The sequence below is a fragment of the Rhipicephalus microplus genome, chromosome 3 (genome assembly GCF_043290135.1).
Source record: "Rhipicephalus microplus isolate Deutch F79 chromosome 3, USDA_Rmic, whole genome shotgun sequence".
Lineage (NCBI taxonomy): Eukaryota > Metazoa > Arthropoda > Arachnida > Ixodida > Ixodidae > Rhipicephalus > Rhipicephalus microplus.
The window spans coordinates 262,516,492-262,541,266 of NC_134702.1; the positions used below are offsets into that span (position 1 = coordinate 262,516,492).

Genomic DNA, 24,775 nt, shown 5'->3' on the forward strand with positions numbered 1-24,775 from the left:
TAATACACTCACTGCCTTCGTTATCTATAAATATCATAATTGCCGACTTTTCCTTACTTAACTTCTAAGTTACGCTATCTTCCTCATTACCACAGATGTCTTTGAATTCCTACAGGTCTTCCTTTTTTTCGGTAATAATACTATGTCATCTACATACATCAATGTTGGCAATGACTGTTCAATGTATTTTTCTTGCTTGGAAAATGCGGGGCTGAAGCCTAGTCGACTTCTCTGTAATTTGGCTTCTGGTCTCTCTAGATAGAGCATAAATAAAAAACGTGACAAAGGACATTCCTGTCGAAGCCTCCATAATTCAATAGGTTCAGATACATGTTCTTCCTATTTTTAACTACCTTGTTACCTTTGATTGATTGATTGATTGATATGTGGTGTTTAACGTCCTAAAACCACCATACAATTATAAGAGACGCCGTAGTGGAGGGATGCGGAATTTTCGACCCCCTGGGGTTCTTTAACCTGCACCCAAATCTGAGCACACGGTCTACAACATTTCCGCCTCCATCGGAAATGCAGCCGCCGCAGCCAAGATTTGATCCTGCGACTTGTTGGTCGGCAGCCGAGTACCTTAGCTACTAGACCACTACAGCGAGGCTACCTTCATACCTTTATAGATACCCTTTAGAAGATTAGTTATTAAATTTTTCACAATTAGTGCGTCCAGTATTTCCCACAAGTCCTCTTGAAACCCTCTACCTTAAGCTTCCTTGATATTTTAAAAAATGGCAGCATATCCACGGAGTGAATGATGGAAAGTGGGGCGAAGCATCCGTCCGTCCATTCGTTCTTGCTTCCGTTCGTCCATGCGTGCGGCTGTGTGGCCACCCGTGCATCCATCCGCTCGTCCGTGCATGCGTCTGTTCGTGCGTCCGCACTTCCATCTGTGCGTTCGTCCATGCGTTCGTTTGTCCGTGCAGCCGTCCGTGCGTCCCTCCATGCATCTGTCTGTGTGTCCGTTCGTCCACCTATTCAACACTCCAAGTACCGCCATCTCGCATCTTTTCATCATATATTCCTTATATAAAAGCACCACAATTCAGCGGACATTTCAAGGACTGAACGAGAGGAGGCACACGCACACTTTCTTACGGCTTGCGCTTCGTGTCTACTTCCCACTTTTAAGCACCTCGAGTTCATGGTATATACTAGCTCACTGTATTCATGGCCCGGCAGCCCAACACTCACTAAACCTTTCTAAAACCAAGGAGGTTACGCCCAGTGAGTACAACGTAGCAACCATTTCTTGTCAGATAGTGCTCAATGTACATGCCAATGGCTGCTCGGAAATGCGGCTGCCGCAGCCAAGATTTGATCCCGCGACTAGTGGGTCAGCCCGATATCCTGTTTAGGGATCCCTGCCATATCGTGAGTGATGAGCGTGTAGTGAGACATATTATGCCATTTTATTCTTATGTACCCACCCTATTGTTTTATACTGTGCTCTTGAGCCGAGACACAATTTGTGCTTATTGTGGGTGGGGCCCTGTAAGCGACGGCGGCTCGTCGGCCGGGTCTCATTTACAGGTACGCACAAGTCACGCTTAATTCGCTCCATATGCTTCGATAAAGCAGCCTTCCAGGCGTACATAGCTGTAGCATATCCGACGTAACCCGATTAACCAGCCTTGGAACGCTTATTCATCACATGTATACACGAGTCCGAACGATATGTCTTGTGCTGGCACAGCTAGGGGAAGTGTAGCGTCCCCCGTCGTAGCGCGCGGTCGACGTGACACGATCAATCAATCAATCAATCAATCAATCAATCAATCAATCAATGTTTATTTTTGCATAGTATGGTTACATCGTTAAGGATATGCAGAAGAGGGTCCCAAGGTCAGAAGAACCGTACCGGGACCCTCTGTACATGATCATTAGGTAAGGATTACAAACTATGCACGAAAATGGAAAAAATAAAAGAAATATCAAGTCAACCTAAAAAACAAGTGTACAATAGTTATACAGAAAGAATACTACGGTAACGATAATCGGAGACATCGACATTTTTACGCGTACAGAACTGTTTTCTAATTGTATAAATACTGATATTAAATATACATACACATACATATAAGTATATACACACATCTATATACACATATATATTCATACCAAAAGTGAAAGCATGTAAAGAGATACACCATGAACAATAACAATGTATTTCACGTAATGTTCATATGTAAGTATAGAGGAAAGAAAAAAAAGCACTAAAAACAGTACATGCTATGAATAGGTTATAATTATTGGTTCAAGAAATGAGCTTTGAGTGTTCAGCTGAAAGAAAAAAAAAGAAAAGTAAGGGGGGAGGGGGCAGCGCATCACCTCCTGCGACTCTATTCAGTTTTCCCCGTCATCCCTGATACTGAGACGCGATATCTTAATCGCACAGCTGCGCACACAGCAAGAGAACGCGCCTCGACTTCTGTAATGGGAGGTTCATTCCGTTAATTGAAACGACCTCTTAATTGCGCAGCAGCGCCGCGCTCGACTTCTGCTAGGCGCGGTACATTCCGTAAATAAAACGAATTCTGTAATGCGCGGTTCATTCCATTAATTAAAACGGCCTCTTAATTGCACGGTAGCACCACGCTCGGCTTCTGCTAGGCTCGGTTCATTCCGTTAATTAAAACGGCCAGCGTCGCTCATGCACTCACGAAATGCACCGCGGATAGCACCAAATGCTTACGGAGAAGCCACAACTACAAAAGAAAAATTTTCAACCAAGAAATGCACCGCGGACAGCACCAAACTCTTACGGAAAAGCCACAACTACAGAAGAAAAATTTTCAGCTAAGAATTGCACCGCGGATAGCACCAAATTCTTACGGAGAAGCCACAACTACAGAACAAACATTTTCAGCCAAGAAGTGCACCGCGAATAGCACCAAACTCTTGCGAAAAAGCTACAACAACAGGAAAAAAATTTTCAGCCAAATTTAGCGGCAATCTGGCAACTACCACCCCAAAGTCTGGCAACAAATTTATGCAACGCCAAAAGGAACCTTGCCGGAAAGATTGTCCTTTCCAAAGCCTGTAGCAGCGCTCCCCCTGCCTCTTTTGTGGTTGTCGTCCCCCTCCTATGAAGTGTTACGACAAATCTAAGTACCTTTTTGATCAGACATTAGCAGTATTATTGCTATAATAGAGTTCCTGTGCAACTCAACAAAGAGAAATGTTAAGATCCTGCCCCCTGTCCAGTGTTACTTGAAGTGTTTCAAGTGACCACCCCACCCCTAAAATTAGTGGTTGGATCCACTGCTGGTGTTCGCAGGAATGATAGGTGGAATACCAAACTTCCCCGCCTCTAACTGACTTAGTGCGTTCACAATATGATGTTCGCGCAACTGTATCGTCGACCTAGGACACGATGACATTCCGTTCGAGCATCTTGCTGCGGTCACACTTTATTAACTCACATGGCGTCTTAAGGCACCATTTATGTTGCCAAAAACAACTACAAAAATGCCATACGTGGCCGAGCATGCGACAACACTCTACCTATTTGAACTATATTAGCAATACACTAATTCTAACACATAGGCTCTCATGTTATGCGGAATCATGTGAACTCGTCGCGAACGGCGCATGGAGGGTTGCACTATATTAGACAGTGGCTTCATCACCACTGTGGCCGGTAAACGAACTCCCTCGGTCAGCAGTGGTTGCTGTTTGGGCGTACCGCTGGGACACCGAACGTCTCCAGGATGCTGTCAAGCATTTTTTCGCTTTCGTAATTTCAGCAGATCTGCCCATTGGTTGTGGGGCCTCTGCAGGTGCCTATTCTAGTTGCCCTTCTCCCACCACCACTTTCGACTTTGCAGCCGCGCCGCACCAACACCGAAGCTGGTCCACGTGGCGGCGAAGCACTAGCCATTCTGGTAACACGACTTTATTTGATATTTGCCCTGCAGTTCTCAATACAACTGCTGTAGTCAGTGGCTGATCCTGACTAGTTAAGAGTGTACATGAGGTCTTCTGGCTGGAACGTCCGCGAGATAGGCAAAGGTTCTGTCTGCCGGGATGGTGTGTCTGGAGCCCTCTTATGATGCACCCGCTCTAGCATAGTATATAACCGACGACCAATTAACAGTTCGGCCGGTGAACTACCAGTGGCTGTGTGTGGTGTTATGTGGTAGCAGCAGAAAGTCGGCCGGTCATCTTGCCCAGTTTCCATGGATGATTTTTCGAGCTATTCTCATCATCTACACAATTCTCTCACCGAGTTCATGCGTGCAGAAGTTAAATGGTGCCGCTTTAACGTTGATGAATAAGGTGTGCAATAACTAAACTCTTGAATTCAAGGTAAGTGAACTTATCAGACAAAAAAGCTACCCGCATCTTCCCACGGGGGGAGCTTGAGCAAATGCGTCGGAGAGTGGTGGGGTTATCGCCTAGATGTTGCGTATTTGGGTGTAGTTTGGTAATCCTTATTTTTGTATTTATTATTCTTATTTATTGAATGAAGGAGCAGCGTTGCCCTAAACTAGTGCTGGGTCGGTGATGTGCGATCCAGTGCCTACATATACGGGGTGGACAGGGAATGGTTGTGCAGTGCGAGCACTCAGTCTTCATTAGCAGGCGCTGCCTCCGTCGGCCTTGCAAGGTAAGAGAGGAAGGGGACGTGACAGTTGGCACGAGACGCGAGCATGCGCAGTGGTACTGCCGACGCGACCGCTGAGGCCGGCTTTGCGAGTAGGTTCAGCTATAAAATGCTTCGTAATTAAAGCTGTGTCTGGCAGTCTATGTACTGCAAACAGCCTTCGTAAGACGCCGATCTCATTGAGTGACGTCATCAATTACACCATAACGACTTTTAGCCATTTAAACGACATGTTGACTACCAGAAGGAAAGTATAAGCGTGAAATGACCCAGACGAAGTTGATATAAAGCCAGAACCATGGCACCCATGTGGTCTCCCAATGGCAGTATGGTCCTCGGGGAACTTCCGGCTACGTCTACTCACTAGCCTTACAGCAGTTCACCCAATTTTCATGGCAGCATTCATTCTAAGCCACCGCGCGTAACTCCGAGGTAAAGCGTTCATCCTGATGATTGCCGGCTTTGCTGTGTGCAAACTCCCAAGTAAGTAGACACGCAAGTACTGCTGATTGGGCACTGTCATCTGTTATTTTTTCCTTCTTGACTGCAAAATACCTTTCCTTCACGCCTAAACTGAGCTGCGCTAAAGCAATATCATTTTATCAGACACGCAACTTTTCGCGCACCATCTCTATATCGCCCAAGAGCAAGCAACCCTCCTCAATATAGAGCTCAAGTTGCAATGAAACTAATGGTGCAAACTCACCACCCACATGATGTCATGGCCAGCCTTTCAACGTCCATTTGCGCACAATGTAATAAATGCGGTCTTTTGTAGCGCGAGTATATTCACCGCATTAAGGAGGGGGGCTCCGGAATGTTGTTTAACAGCAAAACTACCTCTGCCGCTTCAGCCATATTCGGGTGCGGTTGTGAAAGAAGCAACCTGCTGATTCCATTTATGCGAACCAGCTGCCGCCCCGTTCTGTGGAATGGTGAATACTGGTATTTATTAAAAAATTGGACCAACGCAGCGTGCGTGACATTTTTCTAATCTGGCAGTCGGCAGAGAACAACCCGAGCAGTGGCTTATGATCCGTGTGATAGGAAATGGGCGGCCAAATACCTGATTGTGGAACTTCTTCATGACACCGCAAATAGACTACCTCCTTTTGATTCAAGGAGGCACTGGCTAGCAAAAAGCAGGCGTAATGTGGCACTCGCACAGCAGGCGATGTGATGGCTAAGGAATTCTTGCCTTGTGGGGTAGCCCCGCCGCTGTGGTGCAGTGGCTAATGTAGTCAGCTGCTGACCCGCAGATCGCGGTATCAAATTCCTCTTGCAGCGGCTGCATATTCGGTGGGGGCGAAAATGCTGTAAGACTGTGTGCTCAGATTTGGCTTCAAGTTGAAGAACCCTAGGCGGTCAAAATTTTTGGAGCCCTCCGCTGCAGCGTCTCTCGTAATCATATGGTAGTTTTGTGACGTTAAACCCAACTTATCAAACAATCTTGTGGTGTAGTAATTCATGGCATCAATTTACAAGGTCCAGGAAAACCTGCAGTTCGGCTTTGTTCACAAGGTTAGGTGCGGTAATGGTTGACCACGTCTTGTTGGGAGTCACATGGACTTCTTCGGCGTCGATAAAGAATCTAGGAAATTCTATGAAACCAGTCACAAGTATAAACTACTGCTTGTCGACTTTCAACCCAACTTCTTAAAAACAACCAAGGACATTGCGCAGGCTGCGAGCGAGCTCTTTCGTAATGATGATGCCCTCAAACTATGCAATGATGCCTGGTGTGTGACAATCATATTGAGAAATGTCTGGTGTGGGGCTCACGCCCAATCTCAGTCTTCAGACAGGGAATGAGTCCCGAGGCTTCCATAGGGGTTTGCGCGATGGCATGTTTCTCGGTTGCAGGCTGTCATGGACCTAGAAGGCGCGTGTTAGTGGAGATAGATCACAAGAACGCTGGTCGGCGCAGAAAACATGTATTATTAACAAACAAGAAGAAAGATTACAAGAAGAAACCTAGCACTGAATGAACAAACAACAGTGAAAACCTTGGGCACTACTCTCAAAATTTCTAAAAGTAAACTCTTAAGTTTCAGCTGCACGTAACTACTGTCTAACTGCCGTCCCTAAATTCTGCCTAGCCATCTAGGTCTCGTCGTCTGATCGTATCCTTATGGAAGCATCTTACATCACTCCCTAGATCGTTACATCCAAACTGATTTTTTCGACACCGTTGTTGCTGACAATCTTGCTCAATTCGTCACTCCGTTGTATCACAGTCATACTGCGCTGCGATAAGCCTGTCCAAGGTCGCATTTGGTGACATGGCGTCTTGTAGTCATCCATTAGTCTAGGACTAAGTCACATTGTGGCGTCCTGCGTGGTGTCCTGGGGATGGCTGTGGACTGACGTTCAAAAGGAGACGGTGGTGGGGGAGTCGGAACTAACCAAAAGATTCTGCAGCACCTCCGTAGAGCCTCGCCCGAGCGTCGCCGAAGTCAAGGGCTATGCCACGGAGTGGCAGCGTCGCTGCCACCGCAGTCGAACGTCCACTGCGCCCTTCAGTAGAGCGTACCTACCTATTCGACCGTCTTCTTTTCTAGTCACGCAAGCATTGCCAGCTCATCGCGCATTCTTCTTTTGTTACGGCTCGTGTCACGCGCTTCGAGCCGAGTGTGACGCCCAGCACGTGCTCCTGCCTGTTCCACAATTTCCCCTTCCCACTTCGTCGTCTTCGTCTGTTTCTTGCTCACGACATTGGGCTCCTTTTAAAGACGACAGTCTTTCTTGGGGACCTTCGACGCAAAAATTTTGCTCTCTGTCTGCCTGTCTTAACTCTCCTCTGTTTGTCCGCCTTTTACGGTACTCTAACTGGCACCAAAGTATCCAAACGGTACTCCAAACGGCCGACCCCATCCGCAGCGCCCACCAATATTGCTCAAGATTCAGCGTTCGTAGTTGTGCGATTGTCAATTAAAAGCAAATATTGCACATATCTGAGGCACTATAACAACACGTCTGTATTCTGTATGTGTGCCTCTTCTTAGAACAGGCATACATAAGTAATTATAAAGACCGTTGCGTTTATAACGTTGCGCGGACAAGGAAACGCTTGCACGAAAAGGCAACTGTTTCCACCGCTTTGCTAAGACGACACGGTAGCGGTGCCTTCCCGTCGCCTTGCGTTATACACCTTATCACCTCCGAGACGGGCACGCCGGGCTTGCGCGCTTCCTTTTCCAAGATGAATGCCAGATTGTGCTCATGTCTCACGTGTGACGTGACTTGATGTGCTCGTTCGCCTCCACTGCATGCTCGAGGAACTGTAGCGCAGCGCCTCCAGTATACGATTCACCGATGTTCTTGTGCAGAACATCAAATAAGTGTTTTAGTCACTCTCTACAGACGCAAGACTATCGTCTTTCGACGACATTTGTAGTATATCATGCAGATATGAGGCCGATTATTTTGAAGTTTTTTTCGTAAAATACTCCTCTCTCTATCTGTGATGCTTTGCGCATCTTGACAACTTGCGATGATTTTTTGCGATGTCACAGGCTTTTTCACTTAAGCACTTCACCACGAATCTGTCACATGTACTGAATTCTCTGATCACTTCACAGGACACGTCACAGCACCTATATAAGTCTATTGTCTCTATTAATATATCCGCCGCATCAAAAACCAGCACATCACTCGACATTATACCACGTCTACTTCACATTTTAACGTCAACCTCTTAGCTCTAACAAGTTTTGTTTTTCCAGCCTAGCCATCTATGCACGTTGTATTTGGGTGACTCAACAGCTTTTACTGATAAATCCGCCCCCGCATTGTCTCTTATTTATTATACTCCACACTAAATGAATAGTTTTGCAGAGTGAGACTCCATCCCATTACTGTTTCATTTGACGACTTTGCCTTGATTATGAAGTCTATTGATTGATGCTCTGTCTGCCCCAAGGAGGGTTTAAAAATTAGCTGTAGTGGAAATGATTGCCCACGAGTGAAGACGTGCCTCTGGCAAGATGGCGGCTGCGGCGGCCATTTTGCTAGGGGTATGATAAAATACTACCAATCAGCCATTAAGAACGGGACATTTCCCTCGCACACCCGACGAGTATAGTGTGAAAACCTTTTCAAGTCACAGAGTGCTCAAAGTGCATCTCAGTGAAACTACTTTTCCTTAGTGAGCCTCTAATTGGAGGCAAAGTTCTTTGGAGATTCAGTCACCCATACTCGTTTATCTGTGTCATTTGATCGGGAACAACTCTTTTTAATATAGAACTAACGTAGCATTTACATCACCATATCAAAGCCACTTGATCTTCAAGCAGGCACTACCATAAAAAAGCATGCTTCCGCCATCTTGGCAGTGGCAAAATCTGGCTTCACTTCTGCTGGCAAGGCATTGCGGAAGCTTCCCACTCCAGATATTTTTCCTTACTTCTTCTTGGTCTGCCCTTAAACTTTTTCCAAACAAAAAATCTGGAACTTCTCAACAGCCCGTACTAAGGCCAAGCTCTATTTTCCGCCGTCGAATAATTTCTTTCAGGATAGTTTAATCTCGTGCTTGCATAAAGTACAGGATGCAACCTGCCTTTTTATTTCTTGCAGTAGGGCAGCTTCCAGCGCTGGCTCCGATGCGTCTTTACAGAAGATGAACATTTTCTCGAGATTCGGTGCCAATAGAATAGGTGGTTTGGCCTTCTTTATGAAAACAATGCTTCTTCTACTTCTGTCCACTTCACAACATTACTGGCTCTTTTGCTCGTTAAAGCAGCTAGAGTAGCTGCTATCTTTGCATATACGAGTACGATTTTTTCTTTAAAGCCAGTGAGCATTAAAAATGGCTGCACTTGGCTGCACTTCCTTTTTAGGGGCGAAGCTCCTAAAGCTGTGGGTTCGTCTTTATACTGTGACTGGTTCATGACCACCTAGCTTATGGATGAATCTGCAGGTGATGCTACTGTGAGTGACAGACAGACAGAAAGATGAACAGACATAGAGACTTTTCCTGGTGTGGTGCGCTATATCAAAAGCAGTAACATAATAGAGATAAAAAAAAGACCGGAAAGTTACACTACCTAAATTTTATGGATTTGGAGCCAATCTTTAAGCCCAGATTGCCGTATACAGGTTTGTTTATTGGATGAAAAAACGCAGATTTTGTTTTTGAGGTATTTAAAACTAGCGAATTCGTTGTGGTCCTAATGTTGAACATTTCCAAGGCAGCACTTGCTTTACTCTGAAGAGTATTCAAATCATGGCCATTAGAAGATATACTGGTATCGTCTGCATCAATAATAAAGGTTGTTTTATGATCGATGTTTACCAGGTCGTTGACACAAATACTAAAAAACAGGGCACTCAGTGTACTGCTTTGGGGCACTCTTGGAACATTTTAAAACTATATGTGTAGCCATTAGGTTCTACTTTTTGCTGTCCATGCTTCAAATATTGTTTTGACATTAAGAAAGTTCCCCCGAATGGCATGCTGTTCTAGTTTTTTATTAATGTGGTGTAGTTATTCTTGCCCAATGCCTTTCAAAAATCTGCTAAAATTTCAACACTATGTATTTCTTTTTTAAATGCATCGAGCATCGTTTGTTTTTGCATTATTATAGCGGTTTCTGTGAAGCGCTGCTTTGTGACACCAAATTGACAAAGCATAGTAATATAGTAGGATGCGACAGTTTTTCCCATATTTATGTTCCAATAACTGCCCCACCTCCCCGAAACAAATTGTTATAAGGCGATAATCACCAAAATTCAATGACGATATTGGTGCAAGCGCCATACCTTGCGGAAAAACGTAAACTTGAAGGTAGCACTCCACTGAACTTCACTCCACTCCAACAGAGCATCGGCGCTCAGTGTCGCGTAACTTGCGGGAAAACAAGGAAATTGGAGCTCATGTATCATTGATTCATTGACAAAGAGCGGCCCCAACTGCTACTGAAGAAGCGTCCACCATAAGGCTAGTGGGAGCAGTCGGTGAAGGGTGGTGCAGGAGGGTGGCCTTGGCGAGCTTGGTGTTAACGGCGGCAGGGGCTTGATCCGCGACCGTGTCCCAGGGAAGTGCGGCTGACTCGGCTTGCGAAGTCGAGAGTAGTGCTTCCAGAGGCTGCAGCAGTGTAGAGAACGTAGGGATGAAGCGGTGATGAAAATTGAAGAGTCCGAGAAAAGGTCGTAGACTGCGTATGGACATGGGAGGTGGGTACTTGAGGATAGTTTGAACCTTGTCAGGTAGAGGAGTGATGCAATCTTTAGTGATCTGATGTCCGAGGAATGCTATCTCGAAGACTCCAAACTGACACTTTTCTACATAAATGACAAGGTCGTAATCACGCAGTCGAGTGAAAAGCTGACGTAGATGTGCCTTGTGCGTTTCGGCGTCCTTGCTGGCAACGAGAAGATCGTCGATATAGGCGAAACAAAACGGCAAGCCTCTTGTGACTTCGTCTATAAAACGCTGAAATGTCTGAGCTGCGTTTCTCAAACAGAAAGGTATTCGTAAACACTCATAAAATCCAAATGAGGTAATTATTGCAGTTTTGGGAATGTTACAAGGCTCAACGGAGATCTGGTGATAAGCTTTCACAAGATCAATCTTCGAGTATACAGTTGTGCCGGTTAAAAAGGCAGTACAGTCCTGAATATTGGGTAACGGGTATCGATCTGGAACGGTGACTGCATTAAGAGCACGATAATCACCACAGGGCTGCCAGTCATTGTTCTTCTTGGGAACCATGTGTAGCCCCGACGACCATGAGCTGGATGACGGACGAATGATTTGCAACTGTAACATATGCTCAAACTCGTTGCGAGGAATTCGAAGTTTATCAGGGCCAAGTCAGCGAGGGCAGCAGTGAACCAGTGGACCTGTGGTAAATATGCAGTGGGTCACAGTGTGCTTGGGGGTCTTATCCATGGGAGACTGCGTTGTAATCTCCGGATACTCGTTGAGCAGAGCTGTATATGGTGACGTGGGTGGTTTTACGAAAGTGGGGTTCAGGGCCGTAGCGCGTGACAGAAAACCATTGACCAATAAACTGGTATAGCTATCCATCAAGCGACCGCAGTATATATCCACGAGCAGATGAAAGTGCCTTAAGAAATCGGTGCCTAAGATTGCGTAGCGTACGTCTGCTTTCCAAAATAACCACTGCAGTTTCCTCTTGAGACCGATGTCAAGGGTCAGAGACGTCTGTCTGTAAGTTGCGAGGACCGAAGAATTGATCGCTTGTAAAGGAGTTGACTTCTCGCGATGACGCCGGTCAGTTTTGGACGCTGGTGCTGACTTCTGCTCCAGTGTCCACCAGCAAGCGCAGACCTGTGGTTTTGTCGGTGATGTGGAAGAGGTGGCTTGATGCTTGGCCTTGATCTGACGATCGGCCGGAGCGTTTCCCATGCGCTGTGAGCAAGGTGGCACACATCTGCGAGCCACTGTGCGAAAACGCTGGTGATAATAGCATTTGTTCTGTGGTGAAAATCAGCGCTTGAGCTGGATGAGGGGCCGTTGCGGAGCAGCCGACGTGAGAAATGGTCGATGTGGACGAGGCTGGTCATTTACGTCGCGAATGCTCAGCAATTGCAGACGCAAGTTGGCGACTTCAGCTGCGAAATCTTTTACCGTTTCTCGAAGGGAATCTGCTTCAGAAATCGGAGAGGTGTGGGTAGTGTTTATGTTTTCCCGAGCAACTTCCATCATGTCATCGCCCATTTCTGCCAGCTCCGACAGCGGCTTATCCTGAACTGGGACAAGAGCCATTCGCAAAGTAGGTGGAAGACGCTGTAGAAACAACTCACGTAGTATGGATGTTTCTGAGCCGTCCGGCTGGTCTGCAAGCAGGTGCTGCAGGTGACGTAGAAACTGTCTGGGACGGTGGTTCCCGAGCTCTTCGTTGCACAGATGTTGCTGAATGCGCCGATGCTTAGATTGAACGAGTCGGTGAAGAAGAGCCTGTTTGACTGTCGTATATGAAGTGTCGCCAGGTGGGCCCACGAGGATGTCGCGTATTTCGGCCATTGCCTGTGGTGGCAACGCTTCAACGAGGATGAGCTTGCGAACTTCTGACGTGATGCGATGAATGCGGAAGTTGTTCTCGACCTGAATGAACCATAAGGATGGATCGGCAAGCCACAAATGTGGTACCGTCATGGTAGTAGTACCTCCACCCGAAAAGGGTACATGGCCGGGTGCAGTGGCAGCGATAGCAGGGCTGAGTCTGTTGAGATGCTCACGCTGCTCCATGGAAGGTCGCGTTTGTAGTCCGGGTCATCAATAAATATAGCACTCTGAATCGCGGTTCCGGAAACACAGCGCGGTTTAATAATGCATCTCCGCTATTGTTCCATGTCTTCTTTTCTTTCCTCAGCAGACTACCCACTACTAGCTTATGTCCCAAGTGTGTCGAGCCAGAAGAAGAAGAAAAGTATGCCACACCAGCACACCACCACCCTTTCCTGTGCTTCTATCGCACCTCTAAATAAAGAAGCTGGATGCATCATGCAAAAGCTCGTGGTTGTGGACGTCAGAGCTGATATACGATTCCGGGAAGATTGCGATGTCACTGTTATTATCAGAGAGGAAATCCTCAGCGATATCTTTTTTGGCCAGAAGCTTCGAATGTTGGAAAGAACAACGGATAAGCGATGATGGTTTGACTTTGCAGGTGCAGGGAAATTATTAGAAACATGCGGCGAAAGGAAGCGTGTAAGGGGATGCAGTGATGACTGAGATGGAGTTTGATCCCATCATCGGTATATGAACTGTATGTGTATTGTCTGTTTCAAACAATAACCTTGTCGAACTTGTTTTTCAAAGATAGGCTCCTCTCTTGCGCGTACTAGTACAGCTTACGCCTGGGTAGGCGCACACGTGCCGCCTAATCTTCGCGTATTCAAAATGAAGTGTTCTTGAGTTTGCCGCTGCTAGCAATAAAAGCTGAATCATCCTTCAATTGCGAGAATTTTACTATGATTGACTGGATTTTGTCAGCATGGTAGTGTGGGGGCACGCTGAATATACTTGGAGTCCACAGGTGGTCGAAATTTCCGGAGCCCTCCACTACGGCGTCTCTCATAATCATATGGTGGATTTGGGACGTTAAACCCCACATATCAATCAATTCTTGGAGTCCAGGGTTTCGCCAAGTTTTCACAGCAAAAGGAAAGAACCTCAGACTCGGACTACACACAAGTTTTACGGTTGGCATCGGAAAGACCAAAGAAAAGGAAGCTACAACGGTGCAGCCAAATCTCAGAATTATCGTAATTTTCAGTGAGGACTCTTACTCCGGAGCATACTTTCAGAATTGTGCAGTCGGTCACTAGGTTCTCCTCGGGGTTAAAGACCTGATGAGCCTCCAGAGCATTTTCTAATATGTCGACACCTGCTGGAAGACGGCTAACAAAGTTGTCAGTATTGGACTGCGCTGCTCGTATCAAGACAAGTTCGCTTAATACGGAAGATTGCGCTTGCTCGAGGTGAGATGAAGCGTCATGAATACTCCGGAGAGTTGAAGCGCAGCTAGAGGCTGGCTGAATAAGGCCGGGGTTGAGTTCGATGTCTTCTGATATCATGAACAGAGAGCAGAGAACATGAACATCTATGCACGCCGAACAGAGAAACATGGCAAATGAATTACGCCGATGGACCATCAAATCAAACAGGTTGTAGGGACACAACACCACGATTAGGAACCGGTCACTTGTACAGGAGCAATATGCAAGTGGCAAACAATTAACGTGCGTTAGAAAGGGCATTCACATGACTTGATTTTGGACGGTGTCGTGACTCAACTGGCACTCCAAAGTGGACGGTACATGTAGGTGCAGCGCCACTCCCGCGCACAGTGGCCCGAATAAAATGAGTTGAACTCCACGAGTGGCGGGAGCAGAATCGCATTGCTTTGATCACTGTCGTTACGTAGTAGTTCTGTCGTTTCCTTCAGCTTGAAGTCGTTTTGAGGAGAGCGTTTGTGTCGTTGCTGATAGCAAAAGTAGTTGCTGCCCCAAGAAGGACAACTTCCGTTAGAAGGGGCATTCGCAGACTTGATTTCGGATGGTGTCGTGCCCTCTTTCTGATGGTCTTGTGCCCATACTGAAGTTCGAAGGAGCGTCTCCCACTCTTTCTTGCTGAACGTAGGGCCTAGCTACTCGCACTCCCAGAGCATGGGAGGCGAAGTAGCAACCTCGCCATATGACGCGCAAAAACTCTTTGTGCAAATTTCTTTACAGGCAACGCAACATTAGAGTAAGGGTTGGTGTGCAGTAGTGTGAGCGTGACCGCCTGCGGTCTGCTTATCTTGGATTGAGGTGGCGGGAAGAGCCTACTCTCTAAATAAAAGAATTTGGATATCTCATTGAGTGTGTCGAAGGTGTCCTTGTGTCCAGGAGGAAAGTCGCCCATTCTAAGGTCCGCGCGGTCAGTAAAGCTACGCGCAGCCTCGTGAGAAGATTCGCTTACGTTCAGAGGAATCTCTCAGTTTCCCCGACGTGAGCAGGAAAGCAGTATTTGCAGTATTTGGCGCTGTCACCGTTTTGGAGCTATCTTCCGGGCTACCCGGCCCCTCGGAAATGCCTTGAAGGCTGCTTTGCCGTAGCCATACATGCTGTCTTTCCGGACGACTTCCATGGCGAGTGAAATGACCACTTTCTCGGCCACGTTGGGGTCCGTCGTCCGAATCAAGGCGCAGTTGATGAACTTGACTTGCGTTTCCACGACGGAAACAGCAAATGTCTTGCTATTTCGGTACTCGGCAGCATCTACGAAGCTTTCGTCGATCTTGTTTTTGGAAATTGGCTGAAGTATTGTCGCCACTCTTGCCTTTCGATGAGCTGCATTGTGCACTGAATGAAAAATTCGGGGCAGTAGAGAAACGACAAGCTTCTCCCTTAATTCATTGGGGATTTGTGTGTTACTAGAAAAATTCTCGGTGGGGGCGAGAGCCACCACGGTGGGCAGCTGAACTAGGTGGACCTATTTCTGAGCCTCGTCCATGATGTTGTGTATGCAGAGCCAAAGAAGGTCTTCAGTATGTGTTCTGGTGGACAGCCCGAGGGCTCTCTTGAAGATATCTATAGTAAGGTCATTAGGCTTGTCCCGCTCTCCTCTGAACCATTTGTGCATGGCCACCATGTAAGTGAAGTGACACCACAAAGGTGTTGATGAGCCGAAGCAGGTTGTCCTTGCGGCCCCGACGTCTGTTCGTGACTCTTCCAACGAGGCAAAAAGCATTGGGGTCTTTGCACTGATTTTGCTCAACGCAGTGCCATTGTCACTACACGATTTGATAAACATACCCAGGACTGTGACGGTGTCGTCCCTGGGTATTGTATCACCGCTCCGACTGAACAGGTGAGAGTCACTTTCAGAGACCGGCTTCCAGCCCTTGGGTCTGCCCCCTTTTTAAGGGCGAAGCTCCTCAAGGCGTGGGTCGTGTGTCTCATGTATGTAGTAACCGCCTCTCGGTTTAGGTGGACCTATGTCTGCTGGATAGCAGTACTTATGAATATATAATGAAAAGATGCTGGTGATGATTGATTGATATGTGGGGTTCCCAAAACCATCTTATGATTATGAGAGATGCCGTAGTGGAGGACTACGAGAATTTCGACCACCCGGGGTTCTTTAACGTGCACCCAAATATGAGCAGACGGGACTACATTTCCACCTGCATTTGAAATGCAGCCGCCGCAGCCGGGATTGTGAAAAAATGTGAGATGAAGGTACTTGGAGTGTTGACTAGATGGATGGACGGACAGACATACAAAGAAACGGATATATGGACAGACGAACGGACGGACAGAGATAAGGAGAGATGGATATGTGGACAGACGAACGGACGGACAGACAGGTGAATAGACCAACAGGCGGGCATACATAGAGAAAGACTAACAGACAGACGGACGGACATACAGACGGATGGATGGACAGATGGACGGACGGGTGTACAGACAGACAGACAGACAGACGGATGACAAGAGAACACACGGACGACAAGAGGGCCAGGCGGACAGATGGATGACAAGAGGAACAGACGGACCGACAGATGACAAGAGAGACAGACGGATAGACAGACAAACGCAGCCAGTGAATGATTCACGGCTTGCCGATGAAGCCCTTTAAAGCTTCGCCACACTCGTTATTATTCCCTCCGTTGATATGCTGGGATTTTTATTGTTGCAAAGGAGGGCATCGAACTTTGTTGGGGAGCACCTAAGTCCAGCAGGTAGGAAATTCTTCATTGGATGCGACAATGCCTCTGCGCACTGTTTAGTTACATCTACGGCCTCTTGCATGGCACTTTCCACTTGCCCTTCACTACCGCCTGTGCACCAGATCTCGATGACCTCAGCATAGATGGTGTGGTGATACCTTCGATTTCGGGCCAACTTACCTCGAGAGGCTGATGATGCAGATGTTGATCAGAGTGGTTGAAACGACCGAGCCTTGCGGAGCACCTCGTGGGTACAGCAGCACCTCGTAAAGAACATAGTCACCGATCTGCATTTTGGCTTTCCTCCTCTTAAAAAAACGAATGGACGTGGTTCGACAGTTCAGGCCCCAGGTTGAGGTCGGCGACAAAAGCAAAGATGTATGAGTGGAGAATATGGTCAAACGCCTTTTCGAGGTTGAGTCATAGCAAGGCCCTGGTGTCTCTGGTTATTTGATAATTGGTCATCTTCATGTCGTCCTACGTCAAGCCGGCTCGGAAGCACGTCATGTTGTGTGTATAGACGTTGTTATGTTTCAGATATTGATTTATTCGGTTGAGGACGACGTGCTTCGCCACTTTCCCTACATAGTAAGTGAGAGAGATAGGTCAGAGGCCATCCATAATCGGAGACTTGCCTGGTTTGGAGATCAGAATGGTGGGGGTGATCTTTCATTTTTCTGGGATGCTGTCGCTTCTCCACGATTCGTTTGAACCTTGGTCAAGATTCCGCATCGTTGTATGGGTGATGCTGTCAGAACCTGGTGCGGACTTGCCGTTAAGTGCGAAAATTCCTTGCCTCACTCCCACCACCGTAAAGTCTTCAGTAAACTCCAGACGGGCCGTACCGACGGTATTTGGGAAAACAGAAACCCAGGTCTGTAACTCGATCAATGGCCAGATGACACACACGATCGCCAGTGGCCTTCATGAAGTAACCTGGTCTGGCTGACCTCGAGTCACGACACTGAATGTGGGAGCTGCATGAGCACAACGAGCGAGAAAAGCATTCTGTGAACGAAAAAAAGAAGAGGCGTGCTCCAAGCATAAAACCTGCTGGGAACTTGTCTTGCAGAATTTCGCAAATTATTAGCTTTTGCTGGCCGGTGGCCCTGTAGAAAGGCGGGTTAAGAATCTCAGGCTGTATGTGTCTGATTGAGCTGATGAATCTCAGGTGCTTCTTCTATTGCCGAGTGGCTGTGCGCTTCCCAGTGCGAGCCTCCAAACATGAACGTTGCATATACCTTGCTTCAATACCGAATCGCGAAAAAGTGCCAGCGGTAAAACGTAAAGCTGATGTCACTTATGTGGTTGCTTCCTGGAGAGTGACGGGTCACAACTTCGAAGCGATAAACAAAAGGCTCGCTACTTCGTCGGCACCCAGCCGGCCAGCAGCCAGTGTGAGTGCGTCACTGGGGCCGGTGAAGGAAACGTCGCGTAGATTTTGTTTCACAAAATACAATGTCTGCTGGGGTAATGTGCAGTCCAAATTGTCCGCTCCATGCGCCAACCATTGTCAAAGGTTTAGTGAGAAGGCGAGCAGCGATACGAGGCACCAGGAACTAATGGGCCACTGCGGGTGAGCATTGAGAATACACAAGTGGGATCCGTCTCTTTTGTTGTAAATACATCGCTCGTACGGTACCGCAGGAAGCGGACACGTATTTTTCAATTGTGTATAAAATGACGGAGAAAATTGCAGAGGAGATGCTTCTGTAATTCCTAGCTGTTTTTCATCGCGTAGCCGTGCTTCTAGAAAGGACTATAATCACTGTGAAAGAATTACTCCCAGGTGGGAGAAAAATGCCAGACCTCTGTGACCCTCCGATTTGGAGCAAATTTTACTGCCGACCACCAGGGCAAAGTTTTTACTCCGGCTGGCCACAGAAATTCCGAGAATGAAGCTCGAGTACTTTTAACGGCTATTTCACTCAGGCCGACCAGAGCTATTGCGTGGCACCACCAGAATACTACTTACTGGCATTTCACTCCGGCTGTCCGAAGAGACTGCGTGACACTTGCGGAGCCTTTTTTCGCGGGTGTTTCAACCCGGCTATCCGGAGCTCTTGCGTAGCACCTTTGGAGTACGAATGTCCTCACAGTTAGGTGGTTCAATACTTTTTAATGCAAAGCATTTCTTAGCGAACTTCAACAATTTTGAGCGTATCTATTTATCTATCATCTATCTATCTATCTATAAATCTATCTATCTATCTATCTATCTATCTATCTATCTATCTATCTATCTATCTATCTACCTATCTATCTATCTATCTATCTATCTATCTATCTATCTATCTATCTATCTATCTATCTATCTATCTATCTATCTATCTATCTATCTATCTATCTATCTATCTATCTATCTATCTATCTGTCTGTCTGTCTGCCTGTCTATCTATCTATATATCTATCTATCTATCTATATATCTATCTATCTATCTATCTATCTATCTATCTATCTATCTATCTATCTGCCTGTCTATCTATCTATCTATCTAGCCGCCTATGACTTTCAGCTCTCCTGGCCATCTGAAAAATGGTATCCGTACCGAAATTGGTATGACTTACCATGACTGTATTATGAGCATAGTTGGCGAGTCATAGCACCAAAATCTTGACATGTATGTCATGAATGTCACGATTTACATTTCATAGTCTTGCTTCCCTTGCAGTGGATTTTTTCTCAAGACATTTTGCAATACTGGTATGGTATGCCACAGCTGCAAAGCGAACATAAATGGCAGACTTCAACGTTGAAATCATGACATGGATGTCATGCTCTTTATGTTATGACTAGTCATGACTACACGCCACACTCGTAGCGTGCTCGTGGTTGTTTCGCTAGTTTTACATCTGCAAAATTTGGTATTTATGTACGTGAATGGATTATGAAGGTACCTGACACGTCTAAACATGACGATCATCACATGCGTGTCTTTTGAAACATGATTACGTGCTACGCTTATAGCGTGCTCGCGGCTGTTTCGCTAGCTCCACATATACAAAATTTTGTACCAGGTGACGTGAATGGACTACGAAGGCGTATGACACGTCCAAATATGATAACTGTGATATGCGTGTCATGGAAAACATGACTGCATGACACGCTCAAAGCTTACTCGTGACCCTTTTGCTAGCTCCACATATACAAAGTTTGGTATTAAGCGACGTGAACAGACGACAAAGGTAAATTAAACAAAAACGTCATGATATAGAAGTCATATACGGCATAATTTGCGTCCGCCTTGTAGTGTTGTGCTCATTTTAAAGTGACATATCAACCTTCCTGATTCTTGCTTTACACATCATCGATTACAGCAGTACGCAGCATCTGCCAATTTTTTTGTTAATTGTCTTTGCTTTGCTATTGACTTATTCGATGCTGATTGTGTCACACGTTAGTTAGGAGAAATAATTGTCAATGCTCATGCAAGTACTGCAAAGTTACTGCGTATTTTTTCTTCGGGGCTCTAGCACATGAAATCTAAGAATTTATTGAGTTCTTACTGTTTGATATATTGAAAATAAACTGCTGTTTTTGGTTGACGACGCAGCATTTAGGAAAAGAGGACTGAAAGAAGGAAAGTGCACAAAGCCACCAGAGAATAGCACACAAGAAGACAGGTCACAACAAATCAACTGTATTCAAATTTTAAGCTCAAGTGGCACCCACGTTGCTGCTTTCATGACGTCCGTTAATAAAACGGAGACAGCTCTACCTCCTCTCTCTGCTATAGTGCCCTATCCTTGTGCACCACAGTGTCCTCGGTGCGAGAAAAGTTGAATAAGGGTTGTTTCATTTATTCATTCATTCGTCAGATTTGTGTGCAGCGCTTTCAGATGAAGCCCGCAATGTTGCAAAACGATGCATGACAAACGACGAAAGCGTGGCCACCGGGAAAAATTGTGGGTTATCCCCGAAGGACTGTTCATCTGATTTATTGACAAAGCAAGGGTTCAGCTGATTGCTTCCTGGATGATTTAGCGAGAGAATAGATGTACATAAGTTCTAGAAATCATGCGAGAAGCACCAAATAAAGACTGAAACCACAGTAACTGAATTAATCCAATACAGCCTTCGAGTCCATAGGATCAATCGTGTTCTTAAACCAACCACGAAAAAGCAGGACAATTGTTTATTATCAAAAAAGAGATCCCAATTACTCCAGTTCCAGACAGCCGCTACATGACAGAATTGCAGCTTCGTGACGGGAACAAAGTTTAAAACGTGCGAAAGTTTCCCATATATTTCTAAATTGATAGCTCTAATTTTGCTGCAATATTTCATACCATTTTTTTTTCATTCAAATGCGCAAATTTGAGTACTCTGGAGCATCAGTAATGCCTTTCCCGATAACTTCTAAATTTTATCAAATAATATTGGTAAAAGTTACAGTAGCAATTTATTATGTGCTCACCATCTTACTTCTATCAAATTAGGCTCATACAGTTTGTATGATTGTGGGCTGTACCTTCATTCTTCTTTGCACAATAGACTTCCAGAACATTTGGCGTTTTTTTTCTTTCTTAATTTGCACGACCCACTCAATTTTGATGCATTTTGTAGTGGACATTTTTCAAAGTAGTTATTGAATGAGCATGTATAAATTGAAAACGAACAACCTCCAGAACAAAATATTTTTCTATACTACGAAGCAAAATTGATTATCAATAAAGGTACATACATCGCGCCACCTATGCCAACTTCATTTTCGTCATATATTGACAGAAATGAGTGCAGGTCAACCCGTTCATTTAACGTAAAAGTGATGCGAACGTCCGAAGGTCATGGAAGGTAAGGCACGTGAAGGCGTCACGACGTGTGCACCATCACTCCAAAAATTATATTTTTTTCCTTTCCTGTTGACAGGCGAGCGTTGTTGCATTGTCCAGGTCAAATGTATGTCTCGTGCGTGAGCAGTGTTTGTTAGGCTAATATAGAAGCGCCTTTTTCAGAGAGAAAGGAGATATGAAGGCAAACGTTTTGACAGTTTCACATAATTGATCGGGAAAACTTATCTCCCGTCTCGACCCCCCCCCCCCCCCTCTAACACAAAAAACTGCTTTCACGGCTAAGACATTAGGACGGAAAGAAGAAAAAAATTCAGCATCGCGCTAGTACTGTCTTCCGTCACCAACGGAAAAAATCGCTTTTGTTGTTTTTTAGTTTTTCACTACCCTGTCGCTTCCGTCCTACGGTGTTGAGTCAGGCTGTCAATTGGATTGCAGTAATGAGTGTTTTCGCTTCTTCTGAAACTTGTTCACTAATTACCTTTTTGATAAGCGCCAAGCGCCCCCTAACCCATTCTGCCTAGCAACCCTTCCCTTTCCGCTTTCCTCGTCATTGTTCTCGTCAGCTACTTTTCCCCCTCTGTTTCTTGTCCTGAAAGCACCATATCTCCGAACGCTTCTACATTATTACCTAAGATACCACTTATACAATAACAATAATTTTTTGTCTGAAAATGACTGCGTGCATGAGTTCTAAAAGGCTGTACCAAACGAATTGCCCTAGCTCAATGCACCTGCATTTATGAAGAATTAACGCTGTTTTCAGTCATTCACGTTTTCTTAGTTCAGCTTACATTATAGATCAAAATATTTTATACACAATGGTAGACGTTGACATGGCATTTAATATATGACAAGCGCACATTTATAACCATTTTGGATACTGACAAGAACTAATTAATCGTTAACAAGTTTTGTTAACTTTAAACAATTATTACATTTTTGTGGAATCTAGCACAACCCTGAAACCTTCTACATTGTCATATCTAATGAGAGCTCCTCATAACACAATGATGTGATTAAAATTACGTAGGGTTTGTTAAAAAAAGAAGCGCGTGTTCCAAACAACGCAACGAAATTTTCCCTCAACTTTTTGACAGAGAAGCTTTAAAATTAGCGTAATATTGATAACCTGATTGGTCATCTCACCAACTATAAAGAATCTTAGCATTACCAGACAAGCATAACACAATAATTTGAAAAAAGAGCTCATTCACTGGTTTTGTGCTGCACGAGCGACTGACTACTATGTCGCTCAACACCCGCAAGATCACAATTTGTCGTTTGCTGCAAGGAACTATTACATAATTAGGGTTTCTGCAATTCTCTTCTGTCGATGACAACCTTCGTTGCTGCTTGTAGTCGCTTGTTTTATTCGGAAAGTGCACAAACTTATTTTATTTTCCTGCACGTGGCTGAACGCTTCTTACAAATTTCACTGCGCCGGCTTGATCTGCGCCGTGTTAGTTTATGGGAAACGGCCGCACGGCGACGCTGCCTACGCCACTCCTCCAACAGCCAGTGAATACCACCGGGCGATGTACCGGAGCACTGGCGGAGCAACCACGGAGCATAATCAGGAAATCAGTCCCGTTTACCCCCGGCTTCCTTCGTCCGTCGCTCGCCGGAGGAAAACGGTAAAATATGAATGCATCCACTCCGGTACATTCCAGTTTGAGTGAGACTACCGGAGCAGAGCAGCCGTATCATGCCCAAATACTTCTCGGCTGGGTATTTTTTGTCTAGAGTCAGTGACACTTATGGCAAGAAGCCTCAGCCTGGTGCAGGCGTGGCAGCTCTTTTATTCGCCCGCGTTCCTGAATGCGTAATGCTACTGTGTTTCTGCACCACCGCTCAATGAAAATGATTTAGCTGGCGTGGTTTGTGCCTCCATAAGTATCTCTTGTGGACCTATACATCAGCAGTTCTCACGCGGGTGGGGACAAGCAGCCAAAGTGCCAGCTACTATTTCGACAATCAAAAAGGTGAAATCAAGCGGGTTTATACTAAAAGGTCAGTGTGATCTCATGGTGACTTGCAGCACACTTTAATTTTACCTGTAGTATAAAGCTTTACTGTTCACCAACGCAAAAGGAAACATAACCAGCCTATCAGTGCTGCATCGCAGATCAAGATATTACGTTTATGCATAACGGATTGTCGAGACGCGGTTGGATAACGAAAACAGTTCGTTCAGGTGATCTTTTATTTGTCATAGACTGCATTAGTGTATGTTTTGGTCCATGTCAATTTCTGCATGTGTCATCAATTCTGTGTCGTTGGATGTTTAATTAATTTATGAACTCGGTGCGTGATCGCACAACTTTTTTACCACGTAAAATAACTCTCAGAAATTACCCCCAAAACCTAGTAAAGGCAGCAAAAATTACTCTTTCTATACTCGTTCGAAAACCTCATTGAGGTAAATAACTTCTACCCTTGATACGTTCAAGAACTTGGTCAGAACCAGAGTGAATGTTTACCTCGACTTGTAGGTAGTGAAAAAATTTGGCCCCGTATCTGCACGTAATCTGCAAATGTCGTCGAAAGACGATAGTCTTGCGTGTGGAGAGAGGGAACAAAACATTTATCTGATGTTCTGCGCAAGAAAATAGTTGAATGGTATTCCGAAGGCGCTGATTTAGAGTGCCTCGAGCGTGCAGCGGAGGCGAACGAGAGCATCAAGTCACGTCACACGTGAGATATGAGCCCCATCTGGCAGTTTTTTGGAAAACAAAGCGTGTGGCGCTGACACAGGTGTGCGCGCCCATCTCAGAGCTGATAAGGTGTAGAACGCAAGGTGACGAGTAGGTGCCACCACCGTCTCGTCTTAGCAAAACGTTAAAAACCCTCCCCGTTCCGTGAAAGTGTTGCATGGTCAGCGCAGCGTGATGAGCTCTACGGTCCTTAGAATTGCTTATCTATGCTTTTTCTAGTAAAAGACGAATGCAGAATATATATACGTGGTTATGGTGCCTCAGATATGCGCAATAGTTGCTTTTCAATTGACAATCGCACACGTATGAACGATGATCCTTGAGCAATATTGGTGGGCGCTGCGGATGGGGTCGGCCGTTCGGAGTATCAGCTTGTGCTGTTTCAAATACCCGATTCGCGATAACGGTGGACAAACAGACAAAGGTACATACAGACAGACCAAAGTTTTTGCGATCAAAGGTGC

The 24,775-nt window shown here is 45.7% G+C and overlaps 1 protein-coding gene across 7 annotated transcripts in view; it reads left to right on the forward strand.

Moving 5' to 3' along the window:
- The window catches only part of LOC119170521 (polyamine-transporting ATPase 13A3), a 1,084,416-nt gene that overhangs the window by 807,220 nt on the left and 252,421 nt on the right, over nt 1-24,775 (forward strand). The window lies entirely within an intron of this gene.